The sequence below is a fragment of the Coregonus clupeaformis genome, chromosome 2 (genome assembly GCF_020615455.1).
Source record: "Coregonus clupeaformis isolate EN_2021a chromosome 2, ASM2061545v1, whole genome shotgun sequence".
In the NCBI taxonomy this organism is placed as follows: Eukaryota; Metazoa; Chordata; class Actinopteri; order Salmoniformes; family Salmonidae; genus Coregonus; species Coregonus clupeaformis.
In genome coordinates this window covers 34,748,507-34,760,984 of record NC_059193.1, presented here as the reverse complement: position 1 = coordinate 34,760,984, position 12,478 = coordinate 34,748,507, and positions in this window count along the sequence as shown.

The window sequence follows — 12,478 nt, the reverse complement described above, 5'->3', positions numbered from 1 at the left end:
ACTAAAATGTCCCCCGATGACCTACACTGTACTCTCTGGTATAACAAACACCCAGGTCCAGATGCAATCTATGAGAAAGCATTATTTAAAACCACAGAAAGGACTATAGCCTTGAAATGGTTTCACTATGACAACACCCACGCAGTAGTGGAGGTGGAAATAGGGCCCCAAAGTCAGAGACTGTTCAGGGAAATATGGAGCCCACATGTGTCCCTAGCAAAGGAGCCAGCAGAGGACTGGAAAGACATGGGCCAGTGGGTATCCAAGGGTAAGAGGATCACTGATTGGGTCAATATTGTGAGTGGCGATCAACACAGCCCATCCACAGATAGTACATTTAGATGAGAATAGCAGATGCTGAGGAGAGGAATACCTGTTGACAGAACAACAGGAGTCAGACTTAAAAGAAGTTCCAGAGCATTTGTGGTCCCGGGGTCCAGCAGACGTAGGATTAATAAAAGGGGTAATTCCAGTACAGGTGATACCCAAATCTAATTATAGGCCATATCAGAAGCAATACCCTATGAAACCAGAAGCAATAAAAGGTTTGCAGTTTACCAAGAGCAGATTGGGAGGGACCTTGAGGGAGGGCCAATTCCCGGGGAGATAGTGAGGCCAGAAACAAAGGTGCAGTGTCCTGGAAATCACAGTCTGTTTTGTTTTTTTTCAGTTCTGCTGGGAGTACATTGGATGATGGGGTTTTGTGTTGAATTAGAGACAGTGAGACTATTAGTCAATACCTAGGAGAGAAGAGAGGTTACGGTAGCAAAGACAGACAAGAAGGAAATGGTAATAGTGGAGACAGGAGTGAGTGGAAGTGTTACAATTGTGACAAAACGGGACATTTTGCTAGAGAATGTGAGGAACCGTGTAGTTACTGTGCAAGGAAAGGGCACCAGTTAAGAAACTGTAGGCAGAAGGGGAAGAGAGAAATCAGGAGTCCTCATGACCTGGCTGTTTGGTTGTTGTTTTTTAATTGGGGTTTTCAAATAAAAAACAACACACCTAGTATGATGTTTATAAAGCCTTGTTGTTTCAATTTTGGGGGGTTTTCAGCAGGTCAAGGGTGATAGGTCTTAGAGGAGCACACAGTGAATTTTATGGAGTTTTTTAGGTTTTGGCTGAGTTTGGGGTATATATGATTTCTTATGAGAATGAATGTCATGAGGATTAATGAACACTTGGGATAAGTAACATTTATTAAATATTTAGAATAATGGTAATGTTTGGTATACTATGGGATGGAATTTCAATTGCCTCTGAACTCTGTTTTAACTTTCTGGTGTTAATTAATCATCCACACTGGTAAATTCTAAAGGCATGAGAGGAGGACTTTAACATAGTTTATTTTACCAATAAATAAAAATAAGGGATGGCAATTGGATGATAAATTACCAATATTACCTAAGTGATTGTTAGGTAGGTGATAATATTGACACATGGGCAGTGACATGTGTCAAAAGGAGGGATGGATGGTAGAACAGATTAGACAACACTTTGTTGCACATGGGATTACTAATTATAAAAATAAAAAAAGATGTGTTATCTGTGCTCAAAATAATCACCAGGGCAGACAAAGGGCACCTCAGGGTGAGTATCCTCCGGCTAAGTACCCTTTCCAGCAATTGGAAATTGATTTTATAGAGTTATCACGGAGTGAAGGGAAGAAATTTAGAGTAACCCCAGATAAAGATGGGTTATCCCCCTTTGAGAAAGTGTTTGGAAGACCTTACAGAATGCCACAGTTGGCAGGACCAGACAGGCAGACATAGAACTAGAGAGCACCCTAGCAGAACACGTGAGAAGGTCGTTTATTAACCACACCTGTATGTCAGAGGTTTTGTGCCCCCACAGGTGAATTAAAGGAGAAGGTGACCCACTCTATCTAACCAGGAGACTGAAGCAGGCCTGGCGGGAAGGGCCCCTACCAAGTACTGCCTTTGCCAGCAGAATAGCTGAGAGATCCATCTGGGGGCATGTCACACACTGTAAAAAGGTAAAACCAGCTACACCTGACGAACAAACACAGAGTTAGGAGAAAGATCCGATCACCACTAGGGCTCGGGGGTTGGCTCCTTAACGAAGATTCCCTTACCCTGTCTGATCATCCCTGTGTGAGTTCGATAGAAGGTAAAGCAATGGGTTGGCCTCTGGCATCTGACATGTTCTCAGGGCGAGGGTGGGGATTCACAGGTCTCCCGACGGTAGGTAGCTGTCTGATTGTGGGGGCCATATTCCTAACACACACGGACCCTCCTGTTTCAGCCAGAAGTGGTAGTTAACCTAACACAAGTTGAAAAGGCATAGGAGACAGCTAGACGTAGGGAAAGGGGAAATTCTAGGGACTTTAGGGAAGGACATCACCATATGTATGTCACCATGTACATCCTGGGACTATGTAGTTGCTTATACCAAGCGGGGGGGGATATGTCAATCTCCATACACAGTTCAGGGACAGGTGTAGTATTGTGAAAGTAGGGAATTATCAGAAATGGCAGTGTGACCCATATGAGGGTAGGTACTGTCTGAAAGTCTGAACTATGCTAAAACAGATTACAGACCTGACAAGTGAGATATCTTCTTCAACTGGGGCACCCTATAGAGTAAACCTCTCTGAGGGAGGTAGTGAGACAGTGCAAACTATAGACCTGAAGGAAGTAGTACAGATGGAGACGGAGTAAATAGATTTTAACCTGTGGTTGGAATGGATTCAGTATACGGTCTAAAGAGGACTGTTATGCCTGTAGGACAGCCAAACCAAGGTTGACAACTACTCTGTTCCCCTTGACAGGCTTTAACTCTCTGTCAGGTTTATCCTCCATGCAAGCCACCTGGGAATGTGGTGAAAGAGTCTTATGGTAACTTGCACTATCTGTTTCCCCTGATAACAAAGTCATCCCGACCTGGGTTGCCTCCGTTTGAAGTCTCAGGGGATTCTTATTATTGTTTTTCTAGGACTAGTAAGGATAGGATACAGGGTAGGGCATCTTAGCTCCTGCTCCCACACAGAGAATGTCACACCTAAAGAGACCATGACTAATCTCTCCTCTTTATTGCAGCCAGAGGATTTTAGGAACCAAAACCAGGCCCGTGCTGACATCTGATGGTTGTGTGGTGATAACTGATTGTGAACTCACCTACATATGTAAACAATCAAACGTGTCAGAGACTGGTGAGTTGTCACGTAGAAAGTAGGACCTCCTCCTGGGATCCTTTGATGAAAGGATATATATTGATGGGATAGCAGTACCTCGAGGGTTCCATAACAATTTAAAGCTAGGAATCAGATCGCAGCTGGGTTTGAATCAAGTATTTTCTGGTGGTCAACAATTAATAAAAACGTAGATTGGATGAATTATGTTTACTATAACCAGCAAAGATTTATAAACCACACTCGTGATGCAATAAAGGGATTAGCTGAGCAGACAGCGGCAACTAGCTTAATGACATGGCAGAATAGAATAGCTTTAGATATGCTTTTGGCTGAGCGGGACGGAGTTTGTGTTCTGTTTGGATATATGTGCTGTACTTTCATCTCCAACAACACAGCACCGGACGGGTCCGTGACCAAAGCGCTTCAGGGACTCACCACGCTGGCGAACGAACTGGCTGAGAACTCTGGTATTGGTAGCTCCATAAACGGTTGGTTTGATAACATATTAGGTAAATGGAAAACTATTGTTGTAACTATTCTGGGTGAAGTTATAGCTTCTATGGGTATACTTGTTCTTTGTGGATGTTGTCTTATTCCCTGTGTCTGAGGGTTGGTGAGCAAGGCGGTTTCCCAACAGATGGTGAGATACGGCCCAATCCCGGACTCCGACTGAAGGATATGACCTACCAGGCTTGGTGGAGGACGACGACGATCCAGATAATTTGAGACTGGATGTTTTCCTAGAACTATAAATCTCTAGTTTAAAAGTTATTGTAATGATCTTTTGTGTATTAAAGTCTCGTTTTAAGTATGATGTACTAGTTACCATTGCTAAAAAGTAACGTTACGCTTTTAATCATGGGGTAACACTGATGAACCTGTAATGTTTTTATATGCAAACCAACTTATATACTTCAATGAGTGTGATTCATTTCTATAACAACATATATTTTGTATGTGTGTAATATTTAGTCAAAGGGTGGAATTGATAGATTAATTATTAATGACTAATTATTACACCCTGAAACTGTGTATAATGTGTTAGAAATGTGTGAGTGTAGGACCAGTAAAGGCTATGGCATTGAGCCACTATTTAGCAATGTGAGTAAGAGAGGCCAGACAACAAAGACAACTGAGAAACTAAGTGTAACGATCCCGGCAGTCTGAGTCGGGTCCTGTCTGGTGACGGGTGTTTCCTGTTCGTAGTCTCCAGTTTCCCGAGGGTTCGGGAACGCTCCGGGGAGCTCTCTTGTTTTCCGCACCTGCATCCCGTCAGCAATCTGCACACCTGGCCCTCATCATCACCCTTTTTAGGCTCTGGCCAAACATCCAGTTCCTGCCGGATCGTTAGCCATGAACAGTAGGTGTTCTGTGTATCAGTTTAGAGTTTCTAGCGTGAGTTTTGTTATTTTGTACTTTGTTGAGTTTTTGTGTTCTTACCTCCGTTTTTGTTCCACCTGCAGTCACACGTCCGGAACCTTCACCCCACCTCTGCCTGATGGTCGGCGGCTGCCGAGCCATCACTGGACCCAGTACTGCACCCCCAACTACTCAACCACGCCGCCCGCTCTGTCCCTGGATTATTCTGCACCTTTTGTCGTATCAAATAAACCCTCACCTTCGTTCAACTCTCCTTGTCCTGGTCTGCTTTTGGGTTCTGGCTGAGGGAACTGTGACACTAAGATAAAGAGGCCTCCCAATTTAGGGAGGGGAGAAACTGTTATGAAAACATGGTGCAGAATATTGTGAGAACGGCAATAACTGAGTAATGCAGGGAGTAGGATATGTGTGTGTGTGTGTGTGTGTGTGTATGTATGTGTGTATGCATGTGTGTATATGTGTGTGTATGTGAACTGAAGGTCAGTAGAGCAGTTTTAGAGTGGAAAACTACAGCCCGCCTACAGAGGGAAGGGATTTATTTTTGTATGACGTATGAGTATAAAAGATGGACTCTGAAATTGTGATGGCAGAATTCTCAATGAATAAATATCTCTGACTATGCAGACCGGGACTCTGGCCGTTACTTAAATCCCAAAAGATTTACAACCTTTTGGGAGACGCACAGAGACACTAAAATAGTTTGTTAAATAATTCACATAACACTAATTCAATCCAATTAGGGACAACCGGTCTATAACCTTAGATTGGTAAATAGTTACGTTTTATGACCTAAAGTAACTGGTCTACAGGATAGCCAGGGTGGATATACCTGGTAGCAGATAAACCAACTTAAAGTAACTAGTTGTGAAGAAAAGGCCTCATAATCTTGGATAAGATATAAGTAAAAGGAATCAAAATGGCACATGGTTCAATTGAAGGCTCAGCAATACCAGCGACCATAATACCCGTCCTAGAAGTATGGGATAATATGCCAGAAACAGTAAAAGGGATGTTAATGAATGGAGAAATTAACCGTAAAACAAATTGGTTAAGGTAATGGTAGAGCTGAAAGGAGGGCAATTCTACTGGAATCAGTTTAAAAGGCAGCATAGGCTGATACTGACCAGAGCCCCTCTCTCCGGTGTAGTGGCAGAAGCAACACTGGAGAATTGCGTGGACTGGCAAAAAAATTTAAGAAGAAGGGAGGGAAATTTAGGGAAAATAATTAGTACTTCCCCGAAAATGGACAGATGGTTGGTGGCGCTTGGTAAGTATGACCCCACCTTGACTGTACAGACGTGAGTATGTGGATCCAAAGAATGTCATGAACATCACACCCCCAATAGTAACACAAGCAGACCATAAAATCAGCTTACACTATGAGAGGGGAGTGCCTAGTGCAGTGTGTGGGTATAGTAATTTAAGAAGGTCATACAGTGTAGAAACAGTGAATGAGGGGCCCTGGGGAAGCGACGGGAGGCAATGCAGTGTCCCTTATAACGTCAACTCCCATGGTGTCCTCAGAACCGGAATGGCACACATGCTATTTACAGCTGCGTGATAAGTGGGATAGACAGGACCAGTTACCTGAAGGGAGAGGTTCAGGACCAGAGTACCTAGACCTGGCAGGGTTGGCTCCTCAATATCTACCTTCACCTCCCTCTTACCAAATATTGTTGTCTCACGGACACCCTTCGGCTCCCCCTCCAAAGGAAGTAGGGATACATGGGACTCGAAGAGAAGAAAGTGGACATGCCCAGAGTTGCGGAATGAACACCCTGAGATTTGACGGGGCCCCTCAGGAAGAAAAGGGGGGATCTGGCGTCGAAGGGGGTGGAGTACGTTTCTGGCAGATGAGAGTGAGAGTATGGGTGGATGTTGAGTCGGAAGAGCAGGAGAGACACGAAACGCTAGACTCCGGTCCGGGGAGGACACTGCCATGGCATGGGTCCCGGATTGAACGGACTGGTGATAGTGAGGTAGTAGTTGCCTCCTCTGTGTTAAAGAAAACTCATGAGCCAGTACAAGTGCCTAGAGCCTCACCCAGGGCAACCCAGAGAGAGATGGTTGCAGATAAAACCTCTATGATTACAGAACCTAGGGACAAACGGAAATGAGCAGGGGTGGCACACCCGCAGGGGGCCGAGACCAGAGTGAGCCAGGGTCAGTGGGGGGAAATAGCAAAGTGAGCCATGGGTCAGCTCCTAAGCAACATCCCGCCACTGTGCCCCTTGAAATAAAGGGAAGCATAGTGTCTCCTGCCATCCCCAAATAAGGATCACTCTGGCGGTAGGTTACATGTGCGGGGCACACACTCAGGCCATTACCAACGCGGCCAATGGTTATCTGAATATTGCAGGATTAGTTATTAGTTAGTTATTGGGCGGGACCTCGATTAGAGGTAGAAGGATAAGCCCTGGTAGCAGTAAAGGGACCAGTAAAGGTTACAAAAAATGTCATCACTACTGTGGGAAATCTGACCCAAAGCACCCCCTCAGGAGAGGTTAGGAACTATGTGGGACATGCAGTGGGACCAGAGAAGACAAAATCACTGGATTTCCTCAGAGAAATCCAGGAAACAGTGGTAAGGGTCCTAGAGACCTGCCATAAGGCAGGTATAACCTCAGTGTCAATACCTTATATCTCGGCCAGGATATTCAGGGGCCCCATAGAGGAATCTGCAAAAGCCACAATAGAGGGACTGAAATGGTACTTGGATAGGTACCATAATGAGCCCTCAGGGTTGAGACACATAATGATAGTGGCCTACTCCCAAGTTGACTATCAGCTGAGAATTAGAATGAATTAATATGGCCCAGGAATGGGGATGGACGGAACATACATAGGAAATGAAATGACCACACGGGTGGGGAGTGGGAGCCCCCAGACTTACGGTCAGGGCAGAGGGCAAGTTCAAGGAGACGCTCCAGGACACCTCCAGGCACCCACCACACCCAGTGTGTCACATAGGCCCACCCACTTGGGAGCCAGGCCCACCCACTGTGGATCAGGCACAGCCGGTCAGAATGAGTTTTTCCCACTAAAGGGCTTTATTACAGACAGAAATACTCCTCAGTTTCATCAGCTGTCCGGGTGGCTGGTCTCAGACGATCTTGCAGGTGAAGAAGCCGGATGTGGAGGTCCTGGGCTGGCGTGGTTACGCGTGGTCTGTGGTTGTGAGTCCGTACTGCCAAATTCACCAAAGCGACATTGGAGGCGGCTTATGGTAGAGGAATGCACATTAAATTCTCTGGCAACAGCTCTGGTGGACATTCCTGCTGTCAACATGCCAATTGCACGCTCCCTCAAAATTTGAGACATCTGTGGCATTGTGTTGTGTGACAGAATTGCATATTTTAGAGTGGCCATTTATTGTCCCCAGCACAAGGTGCATCTGTGTAATGATCATGCTGTTTAATCATCTTCTTGATATGCCACACCTGCCAGGTGGATGGATTATCTTGGCAAAGGAGAAATGCTCACTAACTGGGTTGTAAACAAATTTGTGCACAACATTTGAGAGAAATATGCTTTTTGTGCGTATAGAACATTTCTGGGATCTTTTATTTCAGCTCATGAAACATGTTGCGTTTATATTTTTGTTAAGTAGATGTTCCTAGGACAGAACAGCCCATTGTAACCATTGTTGTGGATAAAATGGATGAGGGAACACTTATGGGGATTATGTGAATTTTGCCAACCACCCCTCCTCAGAGCGCTTAATGTTAGCTCAGGGCCTCACTCTCCCTCTCTTTAATGGAAGTGGCGCATGAGGCCATGTTGCAGTTATTATCCTCAAGTTTTTTATGTGTTTATCTTTAGCTTTCAATAGTCCTTCCAGTATTGCTGTTACTTCAGCTGTTTGAAGTTACCCACAACTGTTGGCCCCTAGTAAATGTTTATCTCTAGACAGGTAGTCTATATAGGATAATGGACCTGCGACATGAAATAATACACCAGAAAGCTCATGTGAAGGAAGGAAAGTACTGGCAGGGAAATGAGGAAGTGGACGCTATTGCTCAGATGAGGAGTATAATAGTGGTAGGGGCAGGGTGGAGCTGGGAAAATACTTCTGATGGGATAATGGTTCCTAAAGAAGCCGCTGTTGAGCTGATCTCTGGTGTCCCTATGGGTTTAAGACAACAAGGGATCAAACAAACTTGGGAAAAGCTGAAAGTAATGGGATATACAGTGAAACATAAAACAGTGGCTAATACAGTGAAATACAATCTACAGGCAGGGAAGCAAGCACTGCCCACCTTACAATTAGGGTGCAAACATTTAGGAATAACTAGGGAATAAAAAATGGGCAATGGTTCCCATTTTTGAAACAAATTGATAGAGAAATGGTGTGAGGAAAATGGGATAGTGAGAGTTCTCTCCCCCGTAAACAATCGAATTGCCTGGTAGAGAGGTCTATTGCGATTATAAAGAATTGGATAGTGAAAAATCTGAATGATAAACACTGGAGTGACAAAAAAAGTACAATTAGGACAGTTTATAAATGATAGGAACCGAGATAATAGAAATACGCAAGAACTAAATGGGCGGAAATTTGAGACTCCGGAAATAGGCAGGAATGGTACCGGTGGTGACACCACACTGTCCTCTCTCCATAGGGAAAGAAGTGTGGATTAAGTCACAGGAAAGGGACACAGGTGGCAGACCTATTCAATGAAAATACGACCAAAAGGGTAAGGTAATACAAGTCCTAGACGCTAGCACGGTCTTGTCTGAAAAAGTAGGAATACAATGCGTAGATAAATTAAAACCCATTGTGATTAGGTAATAACCTAGTATCGGAAAAGTGGGCTAAATCAGCACTCCAAGGCAGACCCTATGACCGAACCTAGAACCCAAGTAGCATTACCTCTGTGGGCTGAGGTAGTGAATGTGAAGGGCCTAGTGCTCGTAAGAAGGGGACACAGCCACATATGGTTCGGAAGAGCCTTAGCGCTACTAGAGCTAGCGAAGGATGGCATGACTAGCAAGGTGCCTGAAGGTCTGAAGTGGCTGTAGATGGCAAGTGTGCCACCTGCCCCGGGACACCGTTGCCAGTAGTCTGGAAGGGTCCTGTGACGGAAAGGCCAAGCGGATACCGGGCGGGTACGATGCCCTGATAAGATTAGATGGATAGTAGTTAAACTACTCCCTAGGCTGAAAATAGTAGTGGAGTCGGAAAATAAGGGTGATAAAGTAACGATGCCCACTGACTGTGCCTGTAAGTGGGATGGTGCCCAGCTGTTTAAGTGTAAAAAATGCCTAGAAATATGAGAGAAAAGGGTGACCATTAGAGCTAGGAGGGGGACTAACGCAATTCAGGGTCACTTGATGATCTCAGGGAATAGGAAGCCCCTCCCAGAGGGAGCAGCCGGACAATTTTTTGAAATAACTATTAACGTGTGGTGCCACGCAAATTTGTTTTGTAACTCTTTATGCAGGTAGCACCAGGATTTGCCAAGCAAGAAAGACCAAAACTGAAACCACCTAAAGTAAGCGGTAAGAAGGGTAAACAAAGGGCCCAAAAGAAGTAGGCTCCGTTCATCTTTCCCTTGATCCTGATTAGTTTCACAGTCCCTGCCGCTGAAAAACATCACCACAGCATGCTTCACTGTAGGGATGATGCCAGGAAAACAAAATGGCTAGATCAGAGTTACAGTTATAGTACAGAATTTCTAAACCCAGAGGCTTACAGGAATGCTTCCGAAACAGACAAAACTACCCGGGTTTTGGGAAGTCAATGAGAGAAGTGAAAGATTTTTCCTTAGCTGTTAATTTTTTCGAAATCTAAAGTGTTAAACAAATGAAAGATTCTTCAAAGTAGCCACCCTTTGCCTTGATGACAGCTTTGCACACTCTTGGCATTCTCTCAACCAGCTTCATGAGGTAGTCACCTGGAATGCATTTCAATTAACAGGTGTGCCTTCTTAAAAGTTAATTTGTGGATTTTCTTTCCTTCTTAATGCGTTTGAGCCAATCAGTTGTGTTGTGACAAGGTGGTATACAGAAGATAGCCCTATTTGGTAAAAGACCAGGTCCATATTATGGCAGGAACAGCTCAAATAAGCAAAGAGAAACGGCAGTTCATCATTACTTTAAGACGTGAAGGTCAGTCAATCCGGAAAATTTCAAGAACTTTGAACGTTTCTTCATGTGCAGTCGCAAAAACCATCAAGCGCTATGATGAAACTGGCTCTCATGAGGACCTGCTGGGGCGCAGCCATGAGTGGACCTGGGAGGGCACACCCACCCACTGGGGAGCCAGGCCCAGCCAATCAGAATTAGTTTTTCTCCAGAAAAGGGCTTTATTACAGACAAAAATACTCCTCAGTTTCATCAGCTGTCCAGGTTGCTGGTCTCAGACGATCCCGCAGGTGAAGAAGCCGGATGTGGAGGTCCTGGGCTGTCGTTGTTACAGGTGGTCTGCGGTTGTGAGGCCGTTTGGACGTACTGCCAAATTCTCTAAAACGATGTTGGAGGCAGCTTATGGTGGAGAAATGAAAATGCAATTATCTGGCAACAGCTCTGGTGGACATTCCTGCAGTCAGCATGCCAATTGCACGCTCCCTCAAAGCTTGAGACATCTGTGGCATTTTGTTGTGTGACAAAACTGCACATTTTAGAGTGGCCTTTTATTGTCCCCAGCACAAGGTGCACCTGTGTAATGACCATGCTGTTTAATCAGCTTCTTCATATGCCACACCTGTCAGGTGGATGGATTATCTTGGCAAAGGAGAAATGCTCACTAACAGGGATGTAAACAAATGTTTGCAAACAATTTGAGAGAAATAAGCTTTTTGTGCATCTGGAAAATTTCAGGGATCTTTTATTTCAGCTCCTGAAACATGGGACCAACACTTTACATGTTGCGTTTATATTTTTGTTCAGTATATGTAAATTAACGTAACATATTCCTTAACTTTTAGCTCATACACGCACACACAGTATTTTTTGGTCCAAAAAGTTGGACCCGGACCTGAGGATAATTAGATCCAAACCCAAATGGACGCAACGACAACCAGACCTAGACCTGACCCATAGCCTAACGGGTCAGGATCTAGACCAGACCGGAGTGACAGAATTATGTTTATCAGCCAAGTTGCTCTTCTGGTTAACGAATAGGTCTTTATTTGTTGGCTAGGCCTTCTATAAGTCAATAAATTCACCTTATTAGCGTAAAATAAATAGGTTATAGGCTAAGCAGGGCCGTGGTCAGGTCCATTCGAGTCTATCAGCTGTAGTTACATAGATCTGAGACCAGATCATAATCAAACAGGACCCGGACCTGAGGGACAAGTTTGGGTGTGTCCCGGGTTGGGTGTCACCTGGAATGCTTTTCCAACAGTCTTGAAGGAGTTCCCACATATCAATCAATCAATCAATTTTATTTTATATAGCCCTTCATACATTAGCTAATATCTCGAAGTGCTGTACAGACACCCAGCCTAAAACCCCAAACAGCTAGTAATGCAGGTGTAGAAGCACGGTGGCTAGGAAAAACTCCCTAGAAAGGCCAAAACCTAGGAAGAAACCTAGAGAGGAACCAGGCTATGAGGGGTGGCCAGTCCTCTTCTGGCTGTGCCGGGTGGAGATTATAACAGAACCATGCCAAGATGTTCAAAAATGTTCATAAGTGACAAGCATGGTCAAATAATAATCAGGAATAAATCTCAGTTGGCTTTTCATAGCCGATCATTAAGAGTTGAAAACAGCAGGTCTGGGACAGGTAGGGGTTCCATAACCGCAGGCAGAACAGTTAAAACTGGAATAGCAGCAAGGCCAGGCGGACTGGGGACAGCAAGGAGTCACCACGGCCGGTAGTCCCGACGTATGGTCCTAGGGCTCAGGTCTCTCAGTTGGCTTTTCATAGCCGATCATTAAGAGTTGAAAACAGCAGGTCTGGGACAGGTAGGGGTTTCGTAACCGCAGGCAGAACAGTTGAAA